The sequence below is a fragment of the Phalacrocorax aristotelis genome, chromosome 1, assembly GCF_949628215.1.
Source record: "Phalacrocorax aristotelis chromosome 1, bGulAri2.1, whole genome shotgun sequence".
Taxonomy (NCBI): Eukaryota; Metazoa; Chordata; class Aves; order Suliformes; family Phalacrocoracidae; genus Phalacrocorax; species Phalacrocorax aristotelis.
In genome coordinates this window covers 76,255,502-76,279,260 of record NC_134276.1, presented here as the reverse complement: position 1 = coordinate 76,279,260, position 23,759 = coordinate 76,255,502, and the positions used below count along the sequence as shown (strand labels likewise).

The 23,759-nt window shown below is 43.1% G+C and overlaps 1 protein-coding gene across 1 annotated transcript in view; it reads left to right on the top strand.

Moving 5' to 3' along the window:
* Positions 1–1,546: 1,546 nt before the first annotated feature.
* LOC142057737 (interleukin-5 receptor subunit alpha-like) overlaps positions 1,547–23,759 on the top strand; it is a 47,335-nt gene continuing 25,122 nt past the window's right edge. Inside the window, exon 1 of the mRNA XM_075094330.1 lies at positions 1,547–2,213. The gene's annotated coding sequence lies outside the window, so the exon portion shown is untranslated. The remainder of the gene's footprint in view (positions 2,214–23,759) is intronic.

Here is a 23,759-nt window from a genome sequence, read left to right as displayed (position 1 = left end):
CTTTCTTCAATAAGTTTTTCCAGAGGTACCACCACCTTGGTTGCTGGGTTCAGCCGTGTCCTGCTGTGGGTCTGTTGGAGCTGGCTGGAATAGCAACCACACAGCCCCTGATGTCTTCTCACGGGGGCCACCCCTGCAGTCCTGGCCACACCTGTCACCATATCTGGCTACCTACACCCAATGCATATTAAAATAAGTTTCTAGTGCTTTCCTTTTTCTTCCTAAAATGAACAGAACAGTGAATTAAAATTGAGCTAGAGCTCAACAGCACTTTTTCTGGGGCATGTGCTGGTTTTGTCTGGGATGGAGTTAATTCTCTTCACTGTAGCTGGTAAAGTGCCGATGGTGCCATCAGCACCATCTGATGCTTCAGTTGGTGTTAAGTAGCGACTCAGTGTCACTAAGTCGTGCCTGTAGTAGTCAGGGTCCTTCCCAGCTTCTCGTGCTCTGCCAGGTGGGCAGGGGGCCAGGAGGGGCGGGGCCACAGCCAAGACAGCTGACCCTGACTGGCCAAGGGGATGTTCATTCCATACCAAGTGATGCCATGACCAGTACATTAACTGGGGCAGTCAGCATGTGGGGTGATGGTTATGACTCAGCGACTGGCAGTGTTGGAGTGGTGAGCAGCTGTGTAAAGTGCTGTTTGTTTTGGTTGTTCATTCCCCCTGTCCTGGGTTTTGCCTCTCTTTTGTTATTTTCCTTTTCATTGAATTATTGTTGTTGTTATTTTATTTTTATTATTAAACTGTTCTTATCTCAACCCATGAGCTTTCTCACTTTTACCCTTCTGATTCTCTCCCCCATCCTCCTGGTGGGGGAGTGAGTGAGCAGCTGGGTGGGGCTGAGCTGCTGGCTAAACCACAACAGATGTCACCTGTGTATAGTCATTCTCACCAGCAAAACAGTTACAGGTCAAAATATGCAGGGACATTTCTTGCTCCTTAACTTAAATACTATGCTTATCAGAAAAAGTGACCCAGTCAAGACAGGTTACTAGCAATTTCAGGAGAAGATGAAGTGTTGAACAGTCTTCATGTGATGTATCCAGAAGAGGGTTTGGTTTAAGCATGGGTCTATTTTCCCAAAGCTGAGATCCTAATAGATATCTACAGGTCAATTGTTATTAGAAAAGTTGTTCCAAGCCCATAGAGTGGGTGTAATCTCTAATGTTAACCATATAAAAATTGTATCAAAGTCTGATCCAGAGTCTCACCTAAGAGGGTGAAAGCCTGAATTATAAAGGGGAAAATTCATTTGCTCTGCCTTATGGGATGAGATTAAACCTGTAATAGGCACCTAAATCATGACAAGCTCATTAATCTTTAACCTCTGTGAGGGCAACCCAAGGTTATAGGCCCAAACTTGAGGATATTTGTCAGATACCTAAATAATGGCAGATTAATTCTTATCTTCGTGATGCTGAGATAGATCTCTGCACAGTGCTGCAGATGGATCCTCTGCTGGTACTGGTAGTTTCAGTGATGAGGTTACCTACTACAAGCTAGCTCTATCATGTTTGCTCAGTGTTTATTCATCTTCCCCTTAGGTTTTTTCCAGCTATTGGAACACTTACGGTGATTGTTCAGAAATAAACCTCTGCTGACCTAAGGAACAACTGCTTAAAAGGAAGAAACGCATTTAGCCACATACACTTGTCAGATGAAACGAAATGGAAGTGGCTAAATTAATGTGACTCAGCCTAACACAGGGAGCAGTTTAACAGAGTGATGACAACCCTAGCTCAGCTGGGCAAACTTTGAGTCCTCTTGTGTCAAGAGAGCTGATACTGCTTACGTGATCAAGTGCACTAGTAAGTGTTAGAAAAGGAAATAGTGCCTGAACTGAACAGGGATCTGACTGATTTACTGATCACTCAGTAAGCTCAGCTGGTCTGGTTGCACTAAGGGAGGCGAGATCTGGGGGAAAAGGACAAGTAACATCGGACTGAGTGCAGGAGAGGATTTGGAAACATTAGGCAAGCTTGATCAATAGTGGAAGCTAAAGCTTTGAGAGATCACCTCAGACTGAGAAGCATGTCTCTTTGGGACTCTCCAGCATGCTAAATGGGGAATTACCTAAGCTTCGCAGTTGGAAATAGCACCGTAGAGGACTATATCCTCTCATCTTCTCCGTCAGAAAAGTGTGTGCCTTTCCTGTAGGACTGAAGGAGTGAATTACAGGTGGACTGCAGCAGCTGTGAACCTCTGCAAAAGGTAGGTCCCAACACCGTTCCTTTTTTAAACTTCAGGCAAGGTTCATTCTCTCAAATTCTTCCCAGAGGCAGAAACCCTCAGCTCCTCCTCTGTCAAGGAAGTCAGGGCTGTGCTAGAGCAGCCCTCCTCTGACAGGTTTTAACCCAGCTTCTCTGCCACATCCTTTGTTTTCTATCCAGTAATCCTCAAGGAAAAAACTTATAGTTTAGTGAGAAAAATCAAGTACTCTCCAATGGGAAACGGCAAAAAAACCCTGAACTCTCAAATTTTTTTCAGGCTAAGTTGTAGATTTCAGAAGGCTCGTCTTATAAAACTTTCTAAAATTTAGAATACATCAGATTTGTTAAATATCTAATATTCTAAGATTTTATCAAAATATTTCCTGATTATTATTTTTTTTTTTACCAAAGACAAATAACAGTGCCTGTAGATAAGTCAATCTTTTTGGTGAAAATAGAGTTGTTTCAAAGAGCTTGTGTAATGGTTGCTCCAAGACGAGCTATGGCAGTGCTTCAGAAGTGTCATGATGAACAGATGCAGCTCACTGTCTTTCAGTGTGATTTCTTGCTTAGTGTGTTCTCACTGATATGAGACTGAGAGACCACAAGAATGCCGTAGAAAAATTTTTGTTGATGAGCTCCAGATTAGTAATAAGAATATAGAAGCCTGAACAAGCACAAATATCAATGTTGTTCAATATTTAAAAGTGCTGAGCAGAGTGCCTAGAAACATATCTTTACTACAGAATGAATTTTTGAAAATATCTCTAGGTGAAGTGACCAATGACAATGATTTTGTTAGACGGTTTAATTGTAAAGAGGTTGACGTGTTTGGAACCGAGATTAGCAAAAGCTATTTCACAAAAAAGATATTTATTTACTTGCATTTGGCAGATGGATAGACATTTTCCCTCTGCCTGTCTCTAGTGAATTTTATATCATCAGACTGTTCAGAAATACGTCAGTTTTCCCTCAGCTGAGTGGTAAATGCTGCTCTTCACTACTGAGATCTTGGGCAACTAGAGTCTGGTAGGGGTGGAGTGCCACAAGGGTGAGAAAGTTCTTCTAAAAATGATGTCTGTAACAGGTGGATAAACATTTTTCCCCTCCAGATTTGGCTGTGCAAAGGACATGGGTATGCTTGTCTTCACTGAGCATATCACTTGCACATATATCTTGTCTTTCTTGGCTAAGCAAAGACTGCCCCATGGCTGCACCAGAAGACTCCTTATCAGATACTGGTTTGTGAGTTGAAAGAATCAGGTAGAGGATGCAGAAGGCAGCACTTTACAAAATCTTCAGTGATGTAGACAGGAAGCAGTCTTTTAATAACAATTTGTGAATCAATAGAAGCTTTGCCAGAGCCAGTCCTAGCTCTTAATGGTGGAAGAATGAAAATTAAGACTTGAAGTTTAAAGATGTTTTAAGGCAAGGATTTTTTTTTTGAGCGCCTGAATTATTTTCTGCATACCAACTGGGAAGAAAAATTAAATTAACCATTTTGAAGGACATTCTTAAATGAATTGTGCAGAGGAAGCATGGAGAGAAATTAACGGTGCTCCATTAAAGGAATAAAAGAAATGGTTTTTATTCAGAGGCCATTGCTTTTTTCAATCTGCCCATTTTTAAAGGTTTTATCGAAACGGGGAGAAGGGATTGCATTTATAACAGTTTTAGGGGTCTGAAATTCAATTGTAATGACCAGAGATCTAACCAATGCAGCTAACAAATTGATTTATTAGATTTATTGTATGGGTCTACCTGAAGGTGAGATGAGTCTTCTCCTCCCTGCCCAGCCCCTTCTCTCTCTCTGCAGTTCCCTCATTACTTTAGCTTGATCTCCATTAGCTGTAATAGAAACCTGGACAACTACCTCCTTGTAGATGCCAGTTTGCAGGTGTCTGAATCCTAGTCCTATATTGTAGAAAACCAAACCAAGGATTAATCCCATCCCCAGACCTCTGACAGAGAAAAATAATAATTAAGCATGCATTTTAAGACCTTCCCCACCTGCCTCCTCCCAGCAGGATCTGTTCCCTCATTCGTTCTCTGTCCATACACACACCCATGGGAACGGAGTATGGGTCTAGCAGGAAGATACTCTAGATTGATGCAGTCGGTTAGTAGCTCAGTTTCATCCTGTTGGCTGGGAATGATGAGTGATAAACAGGATTAAAGAAGGAGGCAATGGAGGTGGTCTCTGCCTGCTTGAGATACACAATGATATACATGGATCTTAGTAGTTCCAATACAGAAATGGGCACATCACACACCTGTGACCACGCAGAGTTGCTGTTTAAAGCACAAGAGCCATCTAACGATTCAAACTGACTCTAAGAGCTAAGCATAAATAAAGCCTAACATGACATGAGTAGTTTGCCTCTTATTTGATTCCTTAAGTCTGTGGCTGATAAAGTATATACATTAAGTATTCCCTTGTCAGTGCTTGAATATCCAATCAGGAATATTTGCATAAATCATCAATCAGATGCCAATATATATGCTCTTGATTGCCTAGGAATTTTCCCTGTGTTAGGCTATGTTTCACCAGTTCCCTTGAAAGAAGGGTAATGATTATGAACTATAGCTTATCTTTTATAATGCAGCAGGCTCTCTTCCTAGAAATATTCAGTATGCATATCTATTGTTTTCATGCTGAAAGATAAATCATTATTTCAAGCCTTAGTCTCTTAGGCTGCTTGTCGTCACAATTATTATGATTCATCACTGATCTTACCATCACCCCAGAGGAATTTGTACGAGTAATGAGATATCAGCTTCTGATCAGTGTTCTGAATTTTTCTGTGTAGTTCACAAAGTTTAAAATGGAAATTTCTAGTGTTAATTCCTAGTAATTTCAGCTATTTGGTGTGATTTGGAAAACTTGTAAAATATCTTCATGCCTCAGTTCCTCTCTCAGAAAAGGTTAAGGCTCTGTTTTTTCCCATCTTTTCCCCTCCTTTCTCTCACCCGTTAAAAGTAGTTCATATCCTATGGTATGTGTTAAATAGGTCTGGTTTAGTCTAATGGACTTGGAATCACAATCCTATCAGCACTACCTTTTAAATTCAAACCTTTCACTGATTAGCTGAGAACAAGCATGTCTATATAGTGTTTATATGGCACTCCTTTATAGGCCTCATTCCCACCCTTGATGCAAAGTCAGCATACCCTACAGTATACCCCAAACCTGCACATTGTCATCTGATAAATCTCTGCATATAGGATTTGACTGTAATTGATATTAACCTCTACAGATGTAGAAAAACAGAGAAACTAGAACAGACATTGTATCTGAAATTTACTTGCACTGTCAACAGATGGCTATTTGTTTTAGCTGATAATTTTTGGAAAGTAAAGTGACATCTTCTCCAAGAAACTGCCTTCTCTGGCAAGCCTTTTTATATGCATACGTAAGCATCTATCTAGTTTGAAAAGTGTTACAAAAGTAATCCACAACAAAAAAAAAGTTATATTTTGAGACTGCAGGTGCAGAGTAGAAGGCCACCTGGACAAAAGTAATCCCTATCATGTGAAACAAAAACATGAGATCAGCTTCAAAACAGGATTAAGAGACCCAAATGGTGGTAATTTAGTCATTGCAGTAGAAAACTATGATGTCAAAGCTTCCTTCTGCTAACAAGCACACATCACTTTCAGGGCACTTTCTTTACCTTACTGATATCCTCCAAGCCTGCCTTACTACCCCTTTCCAGTGAAACATTTAATTTTAAGCAGACCAGATCTCTGAAACTTCATTTTGACATCAGTGCAAAGCAAAAGATGAGATTTTTCCACTCTTCCTCTCTTGATGTAAACAAAGGTGGAACTAAAGACCACCCCAAATGCCCCCAGCACATGATTACAAATACCGCTTGTGTTAACACAAAGACTTTGAGGGAATGTGGGAAGGGAAAACCTGTGTCCTTTAGTTACGTGCATGGGACTTCACTGGAACTAGCTGAACATAGGGTTCAGATGACTATGAAAAAAATGGCTGCTAAATACTGACCTTTGCTTAGTGTGCTGGTATTATGGAGTGCAAGCAGTCCTTTATTTTTACAGGCAACTAAACCCTGGGTGAAGTACTGCACAGTGTGATGGATTTGGGGATATTTTTAATTATGCGACACATCATTTTGATCAGTTCAAATCCATATGTTGTCCCAACACAGCACTTTGATAAACTGGAACCACTATTCAGTTCAGTGTGAGAGTTTACTAAGGATGTTGAAAAGTGTTGAATTCCTGCCATTCTTGCTTCTCTGAATAAATTTACAGTGTGTGGAAAAAAAATAGTCCTTGAAGTTGTAGCTTTTTTCTTTTTCTTCTTTAATTATTTTAAATTATAAGAAAACTGCAGAAAATGTACCACCAGGTAATGAATGGCTTTCCTCTCAGGTCAGCAATGGTAGTATTTTATTGAGGTATGAAAATAGGAACAAACATGCTGCAATTACTAATGTGCTACTATCAATTAAATGTAGAAACTGCTCTTAAACCAGAAAAATTTATATGTTTTGCTAATAAGCAGAAGATACAACGGGAAAATAAGTTTTCTACATTTTAAAAATGAATTACTGGGCCTGTGGTCAGGTTTGCTACGACTACCATCGGATTTGAGATTTTAAATCCCAACCTTCTCATTTAAATACAACATATTTCTTAATACAGTTGAAGTTCTCATGAATCATTAACCTCCCTCCATGTAGTCCATTGTTAAAAAACTACAGGGGTCTTGTACACACCCACCTTCAGCTAATGTCTGAACAACATTCAAAACAGAGGTAAAGGCTGTTGGTTAGGTTTTATATTATATAACTGCATTATGTAGTGCTATTGATAAATTAATACATGGACTAAAATACATGCTTTTTTTCTCATATTGAGGCGGAACATCCTGTGTTCCAGCTTGTGCCCATTCACCCTTGTCCTGTCATTGGGCACTATTGAAAAGAGCATAGTCCCATCATCCTGACACCCACCTTTTAGATATTTGTAGGTATTTATGAAATCTCCCCTCAGCCTTCTCTTCTCCAGGCTAAACTAAACCAAGCCTCTCAGCCTTTCCTCATAAGGGAGGTGCTCCAGTCCCCTAATCATCTTGGTAGCTCTCTGCTGGACTTGCTCAAGCAGTTCACTGTCCTTAAACTGGGGGTCCAGAACTGGACACAGTACTCCAAATGTGGTCTCACTAGGGCAGAGTAGAGGGGGAGGACAACCTCTCTCGACCTGCTGGCCACATTCCTTTTAATGCATCCCAGGATACCATTGGCCTTGTTGGCCACAAGGGCACAGTGCTGGCTCAGGGTCAGCCAGCTGTCCACCAGCACTCCCAGGTCCTTCTCAACAGAGCCGCTTTCCAGTAGTTCAGCCCCCAGCCTGTGCCGGTGCCCAGGGTTGTTCCTCCCCAGGTGCAGGACACTTGCTCTTGTTGAATTTCATCAGGTTCCCCTCAGCCCAGCTCTCCAGCCTGTCCAGGTCTCGTTGGATGCCATCACAGCCTTCTGGTGTATCAGCCACTCCTCCCAGCTTCGTTTAATCAGCAAACTTGCTGAGGTTACACTCTATCCCATCATGCAGGTCATTGATGAATATGTTGAACAGGACTGGACCCAGCACAGACCCCTGGGGAGCACCGCTAGTGACAGGCCTCCATCCAGACTCTGCTCCACTGATCACGACCCTCTGAGCTCTGTTGTTGAGCCAGTTCTCTACCCACCTCACTGTCCCCTCATCCACCCCACACTTCCTTAGCTTGCCTGTGAGGAGGCTATGGGAGACAGTGTTGAATGCCTTACTGAAGTCAAGGTAGACAACATCCACTGCTCTCCCTTCGTCGACCCAGCCAGCCATGCCATCATAGAAGGGTATCAGGTTGGTCAAGCACGATCTCCCCTTGGTGAATCCATGTTGACTGTTTCTGATACCCTTCTTGTCCTCTACATGCCTGGAGATGGCTCCAGAATGAACTGCTCCATCACCTCTCCGGGGATGGAGGTGAGGCTGACTGGTCTATAGTTCCCCAGGTCCTCCTTCTTGCCCTTTTTGACGATTGGAGTGACATTTGCTTTCTCCAGTCCTCCGGCACCTCTCCTGTCCTCCATGCCCTTTCAAAGATGATGGAGAGTGGCTCAGCAACAACATCTGCCAGCTCCCTCAGCACTCGTGGGTGCATCCCATCGGGGCCCATGCATTTGCAAGGATTCACTTTACATAGGTGACCTCTGACCCAATCCTCCTCAACCGATGGTTAGTCTTCCTTTCTCCAGATTTGTCCTCTCTCCTCTGGGTGTTGAGATGCCTGAGGGCCAGCCTCAGCAGTAAAGACCGAGGCAAAGAAGGCGTTCAGTAACTCTGCCTTCTCTGCATCCTGCATTACTAGGGCCCCTTCCTTGTTCAGCAGTGGGACCGCTGTGTCCCCAGTCTTCCTTTTACTGCTGATGCATTTAAAGAAGCCCTTCTTGTTATCTTTGACATGCCTTGCCAGATCTAATACCAAGTGGGCCTTGGCCTTCCTCGTTGCATCTCTGCGTACCCTGACAATGTTCCTATATTCCTCCCAAGTGGCCGGTCCCTTTTTCCACATACTGTGAACCTCCCTCTTCCATTTGAGTTTCTCTAGCAGCTCTTTGCTCATCCCTGTGGGCCTCCTGTCTCCTCTGCCTGACTTCTTCCTCCTGGGGATGCACCGATCTTGAGCTCGGAGGAAGTGGTCTTTGAATACTGTCCAGCTCTCTTGGCCCCCCCTGCCTTCCAGAGCCCTAACCCATGGGATTCCTCCTAGTAGGTCTTTGAAGAGGCCAAAGCTGGCCCTCTTGAAGTCCAAGGTTGTAACCCGACTTGTAGCCCTGCTTCTACCTCGCAGTATCCTAAACTTGACCATCTCATGGTCACTGCAGCCAAGGCTACCCACAAGATTAACTTATTGAATCTATGTATAAGGCAAATATGGATATGAAGCAGTCACCGTAATTCACAGCAAAAATATATTATTTAAAGAAAGGGGCACATGGTGTATACCCAAGATGAAAACCAGCAATTTTTAAGGCTTTAATAGTAAGAAGCTGAAACGTTCCATTGCGCTTTTGTATGACATCTTTTTGGTTGGGTTATTTTTTTAGTTGTTTGGGGGTTTTAACATGTACTTTTATCATACATACTGAAAGAATAAAAATGGTTCTATACTTAACTGTAACAACTCTGTCTGGGATGATGGTGAAGATCTTTACATCTCTGTCACTTCACCCAGGAAGCCATCAAAGCAAAGCAGGGAGGTGGGATCCATTCTTTGTTAGTATTTCTCTGCTCTGTGCCCAGTAGCTAAAGATGGAGAAAAGCAAAGCGAAGAGCTGGTTTCTATGCTCTAGGGAGGAGTGCACCAGTTAGTAAATGAAAGAAAACCATTACACAAGCTCTTTGAAACAACTCTATTTTCACCAAAAAGATTGACTTATCTACAGGCACTGTTATTTGTCTTTGGTAAAAAAAAAATAATAATCAGGAAATATTTTGATAAAATCTTAGAATATTAGATATTTAACAAATCTGATGTATTCTAAATTTTAGAAAGTTTTATAAGACGAGCCTTCTGAAATCTACAACTTAGCCTGAAAAAAATTTGAGAGTTCAGGGTTTTTTTGCCGTTTCCCATTGGAGAGTACTTGATTTTTCTCACTAAACTATAAGTTTTTTCCTTGAGGATTACTGGATAGAAAACAAAGGATGTGGCAGAGAAGCTGGGTTAAAACCTGTCAGAGGAGGGCTGCTCTAGCACAGCCCTGACTTCCTTGACAGAGGAGGAGCTGAGGGTTTCTGCCTCTGGGAAGAATTTGAGAGAATGAACCTTGCCTGAAGTTTAAAAAAGGAACGGTGTTGGGACCTACCTTTTGCAGAGGTTCACAGCTGCTGCAGTCCACCTGTAATTCACTCCTTCAGTCCTACAGGAAAGGCACACACTTTTCTGACGGAGAAGATGAGAGGATATAGTCCTCTACGGTGCTATTTCCAACTGCGAAGCTTAGGTAATTCCCCATTTAGCATGCTGGAGAGTCCCAAAGAGACATGCTTCTCAGTCTGAGGTGATCTCTCAAAGCTTTAGCTTCCACTATTGATCAAGCTTGCCTAATGTTTCCAAATCCTCTCCTGCACTCAGTCCGATGTTACTTGTCCTTTTCCCCCAGATCTCGCCTCCCTTAGTGCAACCAGACCAGCTGAGCTTACTGAGTGATCAGTAAATCAGTCAGATCCCTGTTCAGTTCAGGCACTATTTCCTTTTCTAACACTTACTAGTGCACTTGATCACGTAAGCAGTATCAGCTCTCTTGACACAAGAGGACTCAAAGTTTGCCCAGCTGAGCTAGGGTTGTCATCACTCTGTTAAACTGCTCCCTGTGTTAGGCTGAGTCACATTAATTTAGCCACTTCCATTTCGTTTCATCTGACAAGTGTATGTGGCTAAATGCGTTTCTTCCTTTTAAGCAGTTGTTCCTTAGGTCAGCAGAGGTTTATTTCTGAACAATCACCGTAAGTGTTCCAATAGCTGGAAAAAACCTAAGGGGAAGATGAATAAACACTGAGCAAACATGATAGAGCTAGCTTGTAGTAGGTAACCTCATCACTGAAACTACCAGTACCAGCAGAGGATCCATCTGCAGCACTGTGCAGAGATCTATCTCAGCATCACGAAGATAAGAATTAATCTGCCATTATTTAGGTATCTGACAAATATCCTCAAGTTTGGGCCTATAACCTTGGGTTGCCCTCACAGAGGTTAAAGATTAATGAGCTTGTCATGATTTAGGTGCCTATTACAGGTTTAATCTCATCCCATAAGGCAGAGCAAATGAATTTTCCCCTTTATAATTCAGGCTTTCACCCTCTTAGGTGAGACTCTGGATCAGACTTTGATACAATTTTTATATGGTTAACATTAGAGATTACACCCACTCTATGGGCTTGGAACAACTTTTCTAATAACAATTGACCTGTAGATATCTATTAGGATCTCAGCTTTGGGAAAATAGACCCATGCTTAAACCAAACCCTCTTCTGGATACATCACATGAAGACTGTTCAACACTTCATCTTCTCCTGAAATTGCTAGTAACCTGTCTTGACTGGGTCACTTTTTCTGATAAGCATAGTATTTAAGTTAAGGAGCAAGAAATGTCCCTGCATATTTTGACCTGTAACTGTTTTGCTGGTGAGAATGACTATACACAGGTGACATCTGTTGTGGTTTAGCCAGCAGCTCAGCCCCACCCAGCTGCTCACTCACTCCCCCACCAGGAGGATGGGGGAGAGAATCAGAAGGGTAAAAGTGAGAAAGCTCATGGGTTGAGATAAGAACAGTTTAATAATAAAAATAAAATAACAACAACAATAATTCAATGAAAAGGAAAATAACAAAAGAGAGGCAAAACCCAGGACAGGGGGAATGAACAACCAAAACAAACAGCACTTTACACAGCTGCTCACCACTCCAACACTGCCAGTCGCTGAGTCATAACCATCACCCCACATGCTGACTGCCCCAGTTAATGTACTGGTCATGGCATCACTTGGTATGGAATGAACATCCCCTTGGCCAGTCAGGGTCAGCTGTCTTGGCTGTGGCCCCGCCCCTCCTGGCCCCCTGCCCACCTGGCAGAGCACGAGAAGCTGGGAAGGACCCTGACTACTACAGGCACGACTTAGTGACACTGAGTCGCTACTTAACACCAACTGAAGCATCAGATGGTGCTGATGGCACCATCGGCACTTTACCAGCTACAGTGAAGAGAATTAACTCCATCCCAGACAAAACCAGCACATGCCCCAGAAAAAGTGCTGTTGAGCTCTAGCTCAATTTTAATTCACTGTTCTGTTCATTTTAGGAAGAAAAAGGAAAGCACTAGAAACTTATTTTAATATGCATTGGGTGTAGGTAGCCAGATATGGTGACAGGTGTGGCCAGGACTGCAGGGGTGGCCCCCGTGAGAAGACATCAGGGGCTGTGTGGTTGCTATTCCAGCCAGCTCCAACAGACCCACAGCAGGACACGGCTGAACCCAGCAACCAAGGTGGTGGTACCTCTGGAAAAACTTATTGAAGAAAGGTGGAAAAAATGCTGTCAAGAGAGAGGGGGATGGAGCAAAAAGAGAAAAGTTGAGGAAGGCTGGAGGAGGAGGAGTTGGAGATGCTCCATCATGGAGCAAAGATTCATTGCAGCCCATGGAGGACCTGTACTGGAACAGGGAACAAGCGTGAGGAGGAAGGAGCAGTGGAGATGAACCATTCATGTATTGATCATATCCCTCCAGTCCCCATCCCCCCTGACCCTCTTGGGAAGGTAGAGAAGTGTAAAGTGGAGAAGTGAGGTGAAGCCTGGGCAGGGGTGGCAGGTATTGTCTTAATATTTGTCTTTTTTTTTATTTCTCACTACCTGTATCTATTTTATTTGGCAATAAATGCAGGTTAATTTTCCAAATTAAATTCTATTTTGCCCCCAGCGGCACATGGTAAGCAATCTCCCTGTCCTTATCTCAACCCATGAGCTCTCATTGCTGGTTTTGTCCTATTTTCTCCCCCTGTCCCACTAAGTACGGGGAGTGTTAGCCAAAGCTAACCCACCACAATATTGCACCAAAATATAACTTTTAACTGATTTAGACAATATAGTGCTACAGAAGCAGATGGTGTTTGCAGCCAGTGTACATACTTTTACCTTACCTCACCTCACCTCACCTAGACTTTTCAATACCTGCAGGAGAAATTGCTGAAGAGGTGCTTTTCTTCCAAATCCAGCCCTTCTGCTGGGTGGAAGACTAACATTGATCATCTCCTATTAGATCAGACCTATGACTACGTGGCTGGGTTTTTGACATGTCGTGTTTGAACAGAAAGATTAGCCAAATCAAGAAAAAATATCATCAACAGGTCAGTAGAGAAGGTCGTTAAGTCTGAGAAAGATGTGTCACTATGATGAAGATGGACTGCAGCCAGGCCTAGGATCTTTTCTATTAAAAAAATAGTCTGGGAATGTTTAACGTTGTACATGTTATGGGAAGATTTATGGGTTTAGAAATGATAATGCAGAACACTTTACTGTTTTAAGATTGTAACCTAATCTTTGGAGGAGATTTGTTGTCTTTGTTTTTCACATGGCTGGTCATTTCAACTTTTCTATACAAGTATTACATTCAGACACACCTCCTGTAGAGACTACTGCCAGAAGTGTTCAGGGTGTCGGGGTTTGACACTAGGCCTTTTCAGTTGGTCTTTGCATGTGATTTGGACTAAATAAGCATTATCACTAAAACAAAGGCTGTGTGGTAAGAGGGGATTGTCGGAGTTTGAAGCACAGGAGAGTCACCGAGCAATTATGTCTTGAAGAGCACTATGGGTATCCTGCCTCTGCTGAGCATATCACCATCACCAGGTGTGTTAAAGATGCTCATACACTAGGCTACCAGAATGGGTCCCAACAGCTCCCTGAACTGAAGTGCCATAGAAACCACCAAGGTCTCCTTAAAGAACTTACTACCTACACTGTACCCATTTATGTCTTGTTGAAAAAGTATCCCATGGATGATACAGCAAAGTGCATATTAGAGAGGCTGAGGGACTCTCACTGGGTCAACAGCTCAGTGTGTGCTGCTTTACAGCTAAAACCTGTTGCTGTAACAGAGAGACTACCCCATATGCGTGGAAAGGGTACTAACAGCTATTTAATATTTAGGGTTTTAAAAAATACTGTACCTTTTCTGAATACCTCAAAGGCAGAAACTACACCAACTTGAAAAATAGAAGGTACATAGATGTTAAAAGACTTGAAAGGAAAAAGAAAAGCAGAACTAGCTTATATAGTATACCATACAAACTTGAACAACAGAATAACGAATTAGGTACTTCTCAGAAGAAAACTGCTTTAATGAAAAATCTCGCTAGAAAGTAATGATTAGAACACGATAAGCCCATGTTTATTAAGAAATACAGAAAGGCAAAGGAAGAACACCATTAGTTTGCTTCCTTAATATTTTTTCACACAATGCTCAGCAGAGCCTAGACTGGAAATGACCAAAGAACCTGAGCACAATTCTCTGTGAGTTAGAGTGTAATGATGAGTAGATGGGAAAGAACTGAAAGTACTTATGTTATTGCTGTATAACCACAGTTTCAGACTGATGCATATCATCTTTCTGGGAATAATCAGATGATTGTCATTGCAACTTAAAAGGCAAAGGAATTCTGAAATGAAGAAATGTCTTTTCAGTACAGATGATACTTATATCTGCACAAATCAGGTTCAGCTATCATTATTGTTGACGAAAAGAAAAATACTCTGACAAAACAACATTCCCCTCACCCTGTTCATTTTCACCCAGAAAGTATCCATTTCTCTTCACAGAGCATGAAGTGAGCACAGTTATGTAACTAAATCATAAATGACTACAATATGCAGTTTTTAATCTACATTTCACAAATTAATCTCATCCTTGAAGTCTTATTTAACATTCACTGTATGGAGCTACGATGCATAAAATGACTGTAAACAAAAGCATAATTTAGTCTGGTCCGTCAGCCTGCCTGTAAATTCAGCATTGAATTTGCTGAATTCCTTGTCAGTATATAAACTTTGTTAACAGAACTTATGTTTTGGTAAAAAGGTTTAAGAGCTTTAATTCTGGCAAAAAGAAAAAGAAAAAAAAAAAAAAAAAACAAAACAGGACCAGGGGTTAACAATGTCTGTAGCTAAAATTCTTTGTCTAAACTATCTCAATTTTCCCACTTTTTAACAAATTCATTGTACAAGGAGAAAAAGGCTAAGGTGAAATTTTAACATCACAATAAACATCCCGTTTTATTGGAGACTGGATTTATATTTAAAACGTAGTAGACTCTCACATAGGTTATTTCCTGATGAAGAGCTCAAACAGACTCCAAGTCCATTTGCAATGAATATAGTAAGTATGTCGTCTCTTTTTAAATACTATTTCCATTACTACATGAAAAAATTTAGTCCAGTTATTTGGTACATAGTTTCGCTCCACAGTATAGTCTTGTGTTTGACCTGGAGGTCTCTGTTCCTACCCTGATACCTGCAAAACTATAGCATCAAGTGTTTCCATACTTGTCTGCTTTGATTCACAGCCTGAAATAATAGCTCAGGAGCATGAGCTTTGGAGAGTGTTTACTACAATCAAAGAATCACAGAATGCTTTGAGTTGGAAGGGACCTTAAAGATCATCTAGTCCCAACCCCCTGCCATGAGCAGGGACATCTTTCATGAGATCAGGTTGCTCAAAGACCTATTCAGCTTCACCTTGAACACTTCCAGTGAAGGAGCATCCACACCTTCTCTGGGCAACCTGCTCCAGTGTCCTACCACCCTCATCATAAAAAATTCCTTCCTTACGTACAGTACAAATCTACTGTCTTTCAGTGTAAAACCAGTGTCCCTTGTCCTGTCACTACAGGCCCTGGTAAAAAGTCTCTTTCCATCTTTTGTGTAAACCCCCTTTATATATTGAAAGGCTGCAATAAGGTCTCCCCAAAACCTGCTCTTCTCCAGGCTGAACAGCCCTTACTCTCTCAGCCTTTCTCAGAGGAGAGGTGTTCCATCTCCCTGATCATTCCTGTGGTCCTCCTCTGCACTCCCTCCAACAGGTCCATGACTTTCTTGTGCTGGGGACCCCAGAGCTTGACAGAGTACTCCAGGTGGGATCTCATGAGAGCCCAGGATACGGTTCGCTTTCTGGGCTGCAAGCACACATCGTCAGCTCAAGTGCAATTTTTCATCCACCAATGCTCTCAAGTCCTTCTCTGCAAGGCTGCTTTCAATCCATTCATCCCCCATCTCTGTATTAAGACTGGGGATTGCCCCAGCCCAGGTGCAGGACCTGTACTTGGCCTTGTTGAACTTCATGAAGTTCGCGTGGGTCCACTCCTCAAGCCTGTCAGGTCCCTCTGGATGGCATCCCTTCCCTCAAGCGAATCAGCTGCACCACTCAGCTTGGTGTCATCTGCTAACTTGCTGACGGTGCACTCAATTCCACTGTCTATGCTTCTGCTGGAGATGTCAGATAGTACTGGTCCCAGTACGGCCCTTCAAGGGAGAACACTCATTACTGGCTTCCACTTGGACATTGAGCCATTGAAAGTGAAAGTCTTTCAATGTGCCTATCCAGCTAGTTCCATAGCCACCTAACAGTCCATCTGTCAAACCGATATCTCTCCAATATAGAGGCAAGAATGTTGTGGGGGACCATATCAAAGGCTTTACAGAAATGTTTTATATAGGGTTGATTTGAAACTCTGACTTTGGAATGCATGGGCAGAAATGCCCAGTATAGATAAACCTATATCTTAGAGTTTAATGCATGGAGTGGCCCAATGCTGCTACTTAGAGAAGAATTTGCACCTGTTCCTTCTGAAATTAGGGTATGTTTTGTTCAGTATTCCAGGGGGAAGAATGAAAGCAGAAAAAACAGACACAAATGAAAGGACAGAGTGTCTAAGTAAGGGATGGCTGAGTGCAATTGAGAAGCAAAAATTAAGACCTGTGAAAGCTACATGTGGCCTTTGTCTTGTACACAGGCAGTACCTTGCTGTTTTCCAGACTGAGTAACTGAGTAACTGAGTCTTCGTTTCTGTTACTTGGGAAGGTTCTCGAAGTGGCCACATGATGGTAGCCTAGTATCAGAGACAAGCTAGATAACAAAAGTAAAGGAAATGGGGAGAAAAGTTACTTCTTCTTGTAAACTGAAATCAAAACAAATGCTGGGACCAGTCACCGCTGCACAGTGAGGAGCTGAGCTTCAGCTTCCAGCTGAGCTTTCAGCTTCCAAGTTGTGTAATATCCATGATAGGGTTATCTAATGTAGATACTGGATAGCCCTATCACAAGATATGCTAGGTGTAGGGAGCTCTGCACTGTTATGGACAAATTTATATGTAGCAAACTTATGCTTACACTTCCCTTGCCATGTGACGTCAGCATATCATCAGCTGCACTTGTCTGCAATTTCCCCTTTCCTTCTAAGGTGCAAAACAGAAGGAGTAAAAGGTTTAAACAAATCTCATTGCTACAGTCTTAGAGTGTCGTATTCATTAGAAAACAAAATAACTTTGACCGTATGCCACAAATAAAGGAAAAGAAGGGTTTTGGACAAAAACAGCCAATTCTCTAGTTTGAGGAAACCTGGTGGTATTTGCAGATTTGAACCAAATTCAACCAATAGGTTCCTAGCCCTGTTTCTTGGAAGGGTATAGACTCTCCTTGTAAGATATTAAGCGTAGCTTAGTTGGGTACAAAGGTGAAGGCAGTGCTTGTGTTCTACAGAAAACGTGACTGGCCCTGAAGCCAGCTTGAGGCTCAGGCAGCTTTACTGCACAGACTTGTATATTTGTAGGTTGAATTAAAAAAAAAAAAAAAAACAAATACACAAAAATCAATTCTAAGCCATATCCAAGTTGCTAATATCACTTGCTTTCTTCTTCTGATGGTGCATCAGCCAGGGCGTGCTGTGGCAGTTTGTGCAGGCAGGACACGCAGGGAGGGCCCTGCCAATTCAAACAGACTGCAACACACTTGCAAGGAGGCAGGGACAGCAGGAGCCATGGTATCTGCCCTGCAAAATGCTGTGCCCTCAGCATCCCTCGTGGCCCCTCCAGCTGCAAGAACTGATGCAGCCGCCCAAACAGAGCTTGCAAGGGAACATGCAGCCATACAGGTCCCAGGCTGTAGGGCATGCCTGACTTTCAGGTCAGTATCTGATGGCAGCAGTGAGCTCACCTGTGGGAGATGTGCCCAAGTAAAGGAGATGCTCAGCCTGGTGACAGAGCTTTGGGAGGAGGTGTCCAGGCTGAGGAGTATCAGGGAGTCAGAGAAGGAGATTGACTAGTAGAACAGTACTTTACTATCCCTGAGACAGGTGCACCAGCCAACCGTGGCACAAGAGACAAAGGACCCCCTACCCCCTCACCACCAGGCAGAAGGAGGAGACCCAGGAGGCTGGGGGAGAATGGAAACAGGTTACTGCTCAGGGCGGCAGAAGAATCCACTCTCAGCCTGCCTTACCTTCCCCAGTGCCTGTACACAACAGGTATGAGGCCCTGGACAGGCAGAGAAGTGATGATGTGGAGGGGTTGTCTAGGCAGCCAACCCCCATCTCACAACCACTCATGTTAAGAAAAAAAGAAGGGGAGTTGTCATAGGTGACTCCCTTCAGAGGGGAACTGAGGCTCAGATATGTTGTCTGGACGCATCCCACAGGGAAGTCTGATGCCTCCCTGGGGCCAGGGTAAAAGATTTCACTAGAAAACTCCTTAGTCTGCTAAGGTCCTCAGACTATTACCCACTATAGGTTCTTCATGTCAGCAGAGAAGAAGTAGCAAAAAGAAGCCCAAAGGCAATCAAAACAGATTTCAGAGCCTTGGCATGGTTGGTTGAAGGTTCAGGTGCTCAGGTAGTATTTTCTTTGATCCTTTCAGTAGCAGGAAAGAATACTGAATGGAACAGGCAGGTCCAGCTGATCAACACATGGTTCTGAGGCTCGTGTCATCAGCGCAACTTTGCGTTTTTCTATCATGGGATGGTCTATTAATCAGAAGGTCTACTGTCATCTGACAGGATACACCTTTCTCAGAAGGGGAAAAGAGATTTTGCTTAGGAGTTAGCAGGGCTGATTGACAGCTTTAAACTGGATTGGAAGGGGGAAAGGGACAATACTAAGCTAGTCAGTGATGAACAATGGGATGGCATGCCAAAGTTTCAGGAGCTGCATGTTAGTGAGATTCTTCAGACTGCTCCACATGGCACTGGGCACAATGAACTGCGCTTGAAGTGTTTCTACAGAAATGCATGCAGTATGAGGAACAAGCAAGAGAAGCTAGAAACCTTAGCGCAGTCCCAGAGATATTACATCATTGGCATAACTGAAACCTCGTGGGATGAGTCCTGCGACTGGTCTGACATGTTGGAATGTTACAGGCTCTTCAGGAGGAATAGGCAGGCGAGGCTGGGGTGGGGTGGCATTGTATGTAGTGGAGGAGCTGGAATGCGTATACCTTGCAGTTGGTGATGGCACAGTTGAGATCTTCTGGGTAAGGATTAAAGGACAGACAAATGAAGAGGGTGTGGTCGTGGAAATCTGCTATTGGTGGTCACCCAGCAAGGATGATGACACTGAAGAGTTATTCTTTATGGAACTAAGGTATGCCTCTAAATCATCTGCCATTGTCATTATATGGGACTTCAACTTGCCAGATGTCACAGAATCACAGAATGGCAGGAGTTGGAAGGCACCTCTGGAGATCACCTTGTCCAACACCCCTGCATGAGCAGGCACACCCAGAGCAGGGGGCACAGGACAGCATCCAGGTGGGTTTAGAATGTCTCCAGGAAGGAGACTCCCCAACCTCTCTGGACAGCCTGTTCCAATGCTCTGTCACCCTCAGAGTAAAGAATTTTTTTCCTCAAATTTAAGCGGAACATCCTGTGTTCCAGCTTGTGCCCATTCACCCTTGTCCTGTCATTGGGCACTATTGAAAAGAGCATAGTCCCATCATCCTGACACCCACCCTTTAGATATTTGTAGGTATTTATGAAATCTCCCCTCAGCCTTCTCTTCTCCAGGCTAAACTAAACCAAGCCTCTCAGCCTTTCCTCATAAGGGAGGTGCTCCAGTCCCCTAATCATCTTGGTAGCTCTCTGCTGGACTTGCTCAAGCAGTTCACTGTCCTTAAACTGGGGGTCCAGAACTGGACACAGTACTCCAAATGTGGTCTCACTAGGGCAGAGTAGAGGGGGAGGACAACCTCTCTCGACCTGCTGGCCACATTCCTTTTAATGCATCCCAGGATACCATTGGCCTTGTTGGCCACAAGGGCACAGTGCTGGCTCAGGGTCAGCCAGCTGTCCACCAGCACTCCCAGGTCCTTCTCAACAGAGCCGCTTTCCAGTAGTTCAGCCCCCAGCCTGTGCCGGTGCCCAGGGTTGTTCCTCCCCAGGTGCAGGACACTTGCTCTTGTTGAATTTCATCAGGTTCCCCTCAGCCCAGCTCTCCAGCCTGTCCAGGTCTCGTTGGATGCCATCACAGCCTTCTGGTGTATCAGCCACTCCTCCCAGCTTCGTTTAATCAGCAAACTTGCTGAGGTTACACTCTATCCCATCATGCAGGTCATTGATGAATATGTTGAACAGGACTGGACCCAGCACAGACCCCTGGGGAGCACCGCTAGTGACAGGCCTCCATCCAGACTCTGCTCCACTGATCACGACCCTCTGAGCTCTGTTGTTGAGCCAGTTCTCTACCCACCTCACTGTCCCCTCATCCACCCCACACTTCCTTAGCTTGCCTGTGAGGAGGCTATGGGAGACAGTGTTGAATGCCTTACTGAAGTCAAGGTAGACAACATCCACTGCTCTCCCTTCGTCGACCCAGCCAGCCATGCCATCATAGAAGGGTATCAGGTTGGTCAAGCACGATCTCCCCTTGGTGAATCCATGTTGACTGTTTCTGATACCCTTCTTGTCCTCTACATGCCTGGAGATGGCTCCAGAATGAACTGCTCCATCACCTCTCCGGGGATGGAGGTGAGGCTGACTGGTCTATAGTTCCCCAGGTCCTCCTTCTTGCCCTTTTTGACGATTGGAGTGACATTTGCTTTCTCCAGTCCTCCGGCACCTCTCCTGTCCTCCATGCCCTTTCAAAGATGATGGAGAGTGGCTCAGCAACAACATCTGCCAGCTCCCTCAGCACTCGTGGGTGCATCCCATCGGGGCCCATGCATTTGCAAGGATTCACTTTACATAGGTGACCTCTGACCCAATCCTCCTCAACCGATGGTTAGTCTTCCTTTCTCCAGATTTGTCCTCTCTCCTCTGGGTGTTGAGATGCCTGAGGGCCAGCCTCAGCAGTAAAGACCGAGGCAAAGAAGGCGTTCAGTAACTCTGCCTTCTCTGCATCCTGCATTACTAGGGCCCCTTCCTTGTTCAGCAGTGGGACCGCTGTGTCCCCAGTCTTCCTTTTACTGCTGATGCATTTAAAGAAGCCCTTCTTGTTATCTTTGACATGCCTTGCCAGATCTAATACCAAGTGGGCCTTGGCCTTCCTCGTTGCATCTCTGCGTACCCTGACAATGTTCCTATATTCCTCCCAAGTGGCCGGTCCCTTTTTCCACATACTGTGAACCTCCCTCTTCCATTTGAGTTTCTCTAGCAGCTCTTTGCTCATCCCTGTGGGCCTCCTGTCTCCTCTGCCTGACTTCTTCCTCCTGGGGATGCACCGATCTTGAGCTCGGAGGAAGTGGTCTTTGAATACTGTCCAGCTCTCTTGGCCCCCCCTGCCTTCCAGAGCCCTAACCCATGGGATTCCTCCTAGTAGGTCTTTGAAGAGGCCAAAGCTGGCCCTCTTGAAGTCCAAGGTTGTAACCCGACTTGTAGCCCTGCTTCTACCTCGCAGTATCCTAAACTTGACCATCTCATGGTCACTGCAGCCAAGGCTACCCACAAGATTAACTTATTGAATCTATGTATAAGGCAAATATGGATATGAAGCAGTCACCGTAATTCACAGCAAAAATATATTATTTAAAGAAAGGGGCACATGGTGTATACCCAAGATGAAAACCAGCAATTTTTAAGGCTTTAATAGTAAGAAGCTGAAACGTTCCATTGCGCTTTTGTATGACATCTTTTTGGTTGGGTTATTTTTTTAGTTGTTTGGGGGTTTTAACATGTACTTTTATCATACATACTGAAAGAATAAAAATGGTTCTATACTTAACTGTAACAACTCTGTCTGGGATGATGGTGAAGATCTTTACATCTCTGTCACTTCACCCAGGAAGCCATCAAAGCAAAGCAGGGAGGTGGGATCCATTCTTTGTTAGTATTTCTCTGCTCTGTGCCCAGTAGCTAAAGATGGAGAAAAGCAAAGCGAAGAGCTGGTTTCTATGCTCTAGGGAGGAGTGCACCAGTTAGTAAATGAAAGAAAATATATTCCTTGATCTCTTCAGCTCTTTGTAGCACTGTTTGTGAAATGAGACATTTAAGATGATAATAGCTTGTTCAAATTTGGGAATGCAATTTTCACACTTTAGGGTCATTTTTGCACCAAAACGTGGGGTCAGATTCTCAGCAAATATACCTTTTAATGAGAATGAAGAGGCATATATGCTCCGAATCACATTCCCAGAAAAAAAATGAACAATTTTATCCATTACAACTCTCCAAATTCAGCTTAAGGTGGAAAGCTGGAAGCACAATATGAGCTTTTATCAATAAAGTGTTAAGTTGATTTCAAACCCACTTATTATCAATGCAGTCAAACCCCCCAGAATGCCACTTATAGCATGCCAGTATGGCTTGCAATTCTGTATGTGATAACTGCAAACTAACCCCATTTACAAAGTAAATGAGCTGAAAGTAGGACAGTTTCAGAGGCTAGGCTGGGCAAAGCTTCAGATATAGAGAGTAAAACAGACATGATACCTGTTCAAAAAGTATTTGTTCTTGTTCCTCCATTAGTTCTAGGATTTTTGCTTATCTGTCTAGTTTGTGGTTTGTTTTTTAAATTTTTTTTAATTTGCTGTGCAGTGAAAGACTAACATATTTTTTCACCAAAAAATCAGGAGAGCAACGGCAGGTAGGGTATGATCTTTTTGAGATTTTTAATCTCATAGTCACCACTTGCACTACATGATTTAATTTGTCTTATGAACTGCCTTTTTCTTAAAAGATAAAAGCTCATTACAATATGTAAAATGTTTTTCTTTTCTGTATGAAGACAGAAAATATAGTAACAGCTCTGACCACTGAGTTAGTCATCCAGAGATGCGCCTCTTTCAAGGTATTTTGAAGAACTTGGCTAAAGTTCCAGTTAGTGTTTGCGTATTCAGAGGTGTGCTTCGGTCCCATAGCAGGAAGTGGCAGTGGAAATGGGCTTTTCTGTGGTGGTGTCTTGCGAAAAGGGAAGTCTCTCGAATCGTTTTCTCATTGTAGTCTTAAATCAAGGCATTCTCCAGTGCTGACTTCTCCTGCTTCTCAGCCCAAATGATGCATAGGTATCCAGGATTTAACATGCATTAAAATGAAGGTAAGTTTTGCAGAAAGAATGTAAATGGTACCGCTGTTTTGACTTTTCAGCTACCCAGACCTTTAAAATTTATTTGACTTACATTGTTTATTTCACTATTCCTTAACCAATTTCAACATTGTCTATTATCAAATATGTGGACTTTGAAAAAATATGAATTGATAATCTTAAATGAAGCATAAGTTTTAGGTAGTCTTAGTTGAACAAACGATCCTAGTGATTCCGCTTAGGTAAGGCTGAGCATTAGGGCCACGAATAAAATATTTCATTGCTTAGTGATTGACTTTACCCTCTAAATTAGGCACAATATATTTTCCAAGAGCACTTAAAATTATCTTTTTGGACAATTTTACTATTTTTTCAAAGAAAATATTAAAAAATATTGTTTCTTGAAATGGTGACTTTTGTATTTAGGAAGATATAATAATCAGCCCCACAAACTTTTCAAAAATTACTTTATTCAG